We start from the raw sequence: 5,647 nt of genomic DNA, 5'->3' as shown, positions 1-5,647 counted from the left end.
ATTTCTCCAGTTTAGTTATATTTAGTTATACTTTAGTCCGCCTCCGCAGTGTAATGGTCAGCACGCTCGGCTACCGTTCTGGAGGATCCGGGTTCGATTCCCAGGGGGGGTAAAATAAATATGAGTGATTTTTTCACTGTAATATTTATTCAATATCACCCTGGACTGGTACCTGAAGCGGAGGGCTGATCACCTTTCCTTCATGTGTAAAACGATCAAGATAACACTGCGTTTATATGACGCAGTGCCCTATGCACCACTGGGGTGCGGATAAGGGTTTTATTATTAGTTATACTTACGTTTGAAAATTTATCTTTTGATATTTGTTTTATTTACATACAGACAATTTTATATACGAGTTTATACAGAGTTCATACTAAGTATATGCATAAAAAGCTTCTTTACATCTCACCAATAGATGTCTCTAGTGAAGTTCTAGTGATTCATGAACAAGGTTTCTAAATTGGTTCATATATATAGAACATCCAAGAATTTGAGTAGTGTGGTTGTCAATAATGGGTAGAATTGGTGAATGTTACACGTGTGTAAAGTGATCACTTAAACCAACCTATGACGGTCGTAAGCCCCGTAAATGCCCAGACATCCATATTCTTCTTCATCTTTGATGAGATGTCAAAAAATAAGTATATGCATAGTTTATTTAGAGATAAATAAATGAGTACATAAGATAACGTATGTATTTTTTTTAATTTAATTTATCATATACATAATTACAAATAACAACGTACAATAATGTGCCCTCACTGTGTTTTCACATCTTACGAAAATTATTTGATTAATGTAAGAAAATTGTTTATTCATACAATCAAATGATGCGATCTATTTCCGATCTGCCTATATCCATTATACACTTATAGATAGCATTTTTTCATTTAATTTATATTTTTAATGACTTTATAGATAATGAAAGCATGTTGCACAACTTTATTTCGTAAATATCGAACTTCTTTTGACCAAAAGAGGTACCTTTGTGATTTTGTTTGTGTATTTCTGTGCCATGGATCTTGTAGTTCTATGTACGTTACCATAAAGTGTTTTAATTGTGACTTCTGGAGTTTATTATGCAATGCTTTCTTGTGTTATATGAGAGTGATTCTTAAATGCAAATGTAAGGATGGTTTTAGCATGTACATAGTTGTTTGAGTGTCATAAGTTGTAATTTGTTGAATATTTCACCTATGGGAGTCTCAGAACTTTAAGTATTATTTCAAAATTACGTTTTTGGGCAACAATGACACTATTTATTAAGGCCCAGTATTCCTTAAGTCGCAACTTAATTTTCTCTAAATCCAGGTAACATTTTATGTAATTGATGTTTTTCTTTCAACACCGTTTTTGCATTGAAAAAATCCTTTTTTTTCTAAATAATTAATTAATGTTTTTGAAAAGAAAAGAGTTACTGAAAGAAAAAATGTATGTATTATTTTTTGAATAAAATAAACAAAGTACATTAAAAAATAAACGGGTGTGAACAGAGACCTCTCCGGTGGTCTTCGGTAGAATGAATTCTGTGTTTAAGAATATCCTCTCAATGGACTATTTCGAATATTATCACTTATTTTACCATACATTAGAATAAAAATGAGTGCTGAAATTAAATAGGAACAACGTATTGATTTCTATGTAGCTTCATTAGCAGTCACGATTCCGTTGATCTCATTGCGTTTGTGTAATCAGTTGGCATGACGTCATGCTCTGCTCATCTTTTGATAAAATGATCGCCCGATTTGGCGAGCCGCTTGTCAGACGAGGTGGCCGAGTGGTTAAGGCGTTGGACTGCTAATCCAATGTGCTCTGCACGCGTGGGTTCGAATCCCATCCTCGTCGGGAACTATTTTGATTTTTAATGGATTAATTTCTTATATTTGCCTATTACGACACGGTAACTGCTGCTCTTTGAATGATAAATATTGAATTTTTCGCTTATATTATCAGATATACGTATGTAGGTAACATATTGTGCATAATATATCTATTGTATACTAGCGGGCTTATTGGTATGAAACAATACCTTCCAATTACTCAAAATTCTTGTAGAACTATTATTACATTGACAACATTTTGAATGTCCAAATACGTGTTCACAAGATAAAACTTGTGATTCTTGAATATATTGGTTCACAAAAATAACTGGTCGAATTATGAGCTGTATAAAATGAAAAATCATGTTTTCAGGTATTTCCCAGTGTGTAAAATAATCTGGGGTTCATCTTGCATACATCCAAATAAAAAAGGGTCTCTGCTAAAAAAAAAATCTGTCCCAATCCAACCACAGATGGCTCCAGTGAACTCACATGGACAGTGTCATAAGATTAATGATATATGTAGGACTTCCAAAGACTTGAGTAGAGTGGTAGTCAATCATGAGTAGAATTGTGAATATTGTACTTGTGAATTCATCATCTAAGTAACGATCAAGATAACACTGCGTCAATACTATGCAGTGCCCTATGCACCATTGGGGGCGTATAAGGGTTAAAAGAATATATATACATTTTGTGATATCAACAAAATAAATCATAATCAAATCCTAAGACAATTTTGTCATTTGACGCCACTCTTGTTCCCTTCGTACTTCCCCTTTGTCCCGCTATCGGTTTACATTTTCCCTCAGAGCATGTGAACCCTTTGTGATGCTGCTCCATTGATGTCCAGCGAAGCAGGAAACTCCCGCCGAGGAGTTCCTTGTCACGTGTCGGGTGTCACACAAGAGTGCCTGCGAGCTATGGAGGGGTGGAAACTTGGAACTGTACTGTGGCAGATTGGTTCAAGGGGTGATACTAAATACCAGATATTTCCGAGGGACAGGGATGTCCCCTGAAATAATTTATACTACTTTTTTTGCATTTTTTTCTAAGTAGTTTCTATTTAAGTCACCACAACTAATGCTTCTTACATTAATCTCAACCGCTGTCTATAAATCATTTTCTTTTTTACAGATTTAAATTACCCACGATTAAAATTTCTTGTTTTTCAACATCCTACCTCTAACATAAAAATTCAGTTCAGACAATGTAAATTAAATGAAGTACATGATAATTATATCCCATTTTAATGTAAATTAAATGCAGTATATAGTAAACACATCCTTTTTTTGTTTTAAATGTTTTATGTAGATTATGTATAATATTTCAGCAAAAGTAATAAAAAGGAGAAGTGAAAATGATTTAGCTAAAAATGCGTTTTTAGTTTTTCTCTAAATATCATTTTACTCTTGAGTGCACTTAGTTAGTCCCTTTTGTCGCATTCGCCATTTTGTCTATGATTGAACATCTTGAGATCCTCTAGAAAAAGACGAAGAAGATTTATATGTGTAATATATATTTTTATATATTTTTTTTAATAACTCTAAAATCAAAATCCTTAGTATTTAAATTTACGTGAAGGTTAAATAATTTATTTATGACCTTTTAAAAAATACATTTTTTGGTTACTACAAAAGGGGGTTTGTGGCAACCCTGTCTTTATAACACATAATTACATCCCCGGAACTCTATGGCAAGAAGCAACAGACAAAAGACAATACAGGGTTGCCTTTTGTTTTTATCGTCTTGGCCTCGTGAATAGAATCACTCGAGTCGAGACGGGCTGTCGCGTGCGAGGGATGGTAATACGCCACGGTTATTAGCGAGAAAGAAACTTGATATGCGGATGTGTTCACATGATGAACGGAAGCACTCAGGTGGTCCCTAACATGTACCTAATATTTCTCGCTACATATCTGATTTTAGTTTTTTTCTTTTCTTTTTAATAAATACATTTTTATATTTCTTTCTTCAAACCCTTATCCGCACCCCAATAGTGCATAGGGCACTGCATCATATAAACGCAGTGTTATCTTGATTATTAACACACTAAGGAAATTTGATCAGCCCTATGGTGCTTCAGGTACCAGTCCAGGGTAATATTGAATAAATATCAGAGTGAAAAAATCACTTATATTTATTTGACCCCCCCCCTCTAGGAATCGAATTCGGGACCTCCAGTGCGGTAGCTGAGCGTACTGACCATTACACTACGGAGGCGGACAAATGTCTATATGTGTATATTATGTCTTTACATACCTAAATATTTTTTGCTCGTTAGTTTTACTTTTTTTACCTGTATATAAAAACATCTGTAGTTTTTGAAACTAGTCGTGTGTAATGAAATAAAACTCATTCAAGTGGCATTGGAATGGAAGGCGTCCTGCCCAACACCTTGGCCATTCTCTAGCCCATGGGATCAAGAGTAAGGTGTTTTAATTTGTCGGCTCATCTTTTCCCCGGTCCAGACTCGACGGCCCGAGACCGATTGACGACGTTTTAATCCATTTATTTTTTATATATCATTATCGTCATCATCCTATTATTATTATTATTATCCATAAGCGTCCTTAAGGTAGTATTTTACGAAAATAGAGCTATACAAATTATCCAAATTATTATTAGTATTATTATACAAGTATTTATTTTTTCTAAATAAACAATTATGTATATATTATACCATCAGCGGAAGCTAAACTGGCAGTACACAATGGAGTTCTGGTTCCAACCCTTATGTATGGAAGCGAAGCACGGAGTTGGCAAAAGAAGGATGAAAGCAGACTGAATGCAGTCGAAATGCGATCGCTCAGACGAATGTGTGGCAAAACGATGTTTGATAGATGTTCGAATGATGAAATAAGGAAAGAATGTAAGGCTTAGATAAGCACTATCGATAAAATTAAGAAAAGTGTGTTTAGATGGTTTGGACATGTGGAGCGTATGAGTGAAGAAAGAACGGTTAAACAAATTTATGAGGCGAATGTAGTTGGAAAAAGAAGCAGAGGACGACCGAGGAAAACTTGGCACAATCAGGTATGTCAAATACTTGAAAGCGGCCGGGTCAGGAGTCGTAATAATCGCCGGGTATGTATGAGGAGATGCATGAATGTAGAAGAGGCAAAGAATGTTTGCAAAGACAGAGTGGTGTGGCGTTCGATTCTCTCTGCCTACCCCTGCGGGGAAGCGGCGTGATGGTTAGTTAGTTAGTTAGTTAGTTATACCATACCACAACGTAAACAATGATTTTAATATACAAAATAAATTATATAAACCTTCACAAAAAATATTTGCCTTTCTTAGCTCGGACTAAAAAAGGTATAAGTGTTTGAAGTCGTTCAGCGAACGTTTTCAGGTAATACCAGTAATAAATCTTGGCGCCGACTGCGAGCGTGACTGATGAGCTTAAATGAAATAATTACGGAGATCATCTTGTCACAGGAGAATACTATATCTATGGGCTATTTCACTATACCGGACTGGATTGTACCCAACCTTACAAGTATCTTAATTGTCTGTGAAATAGATAAACGTGTTATGTGTGGTCTTCCTGGAAGTATAAAAAAGCTTATGACTTAATAAATACGATCCCCGCTTCACCATATTGAAAAAATAAATCATTTAAAAAAATAAGGGTTTATAGCTTTTACACGAGTGAATTTAAGAAATTGTTATTTCATCTATATATTCCATTTAAGAAAAAGACATTTAATTTTTTTTATATTTAATTCACAATATTTAGAGTGTGTCCAAATCCTTGTTCATAAATCTGGGATTTGTCCACTAAGGAATTATTTCTTTTTTATTAAATCATAATGAAATAT

The 5,647-nt window shown here is 34.5% G+C and overlaps 1 non-coding gene across 1 annotated transcript; it reads left to right on the top strand.

Annotated features, from left to right (window-relative positions):
• Window positions 1–1,766: 1,766 nt before the first annotated feature.
• On the top strand, window positions 1,767–1,848 carry TRNAS-GCU (transfer RNA serine (anticodon GCU)). Its single transcript has one exon. It is a non-coding gene; the product is annotated as a tRNA-Ser (tRNA).
• The last annotated feature ends 3,799 nt before the right edge of the window (window positions 1,849–5,647 follow it).

This window comes from Brachycentrus maculatus, unplaced genomic scaffold (assembly GCF_059751285.1).
Source record: "Brachycentrus maculatus isolate JH-2025_06_01 unplaced genomic scaffold, ASM5975128v1 h1tg000135l, whole genome shotgun sequence".
Classification (NCBI taxonomy): domain Eukaryota; kingdom Metazoa; phylum Arthropoda; class Insecta; order Trichoptera; family Brachycentridae; genus Brachycentrus; species Brachycentrus maculatus.
This window is presented reverse-complemented; position numbering and strand designations above follow the sequence as displayed.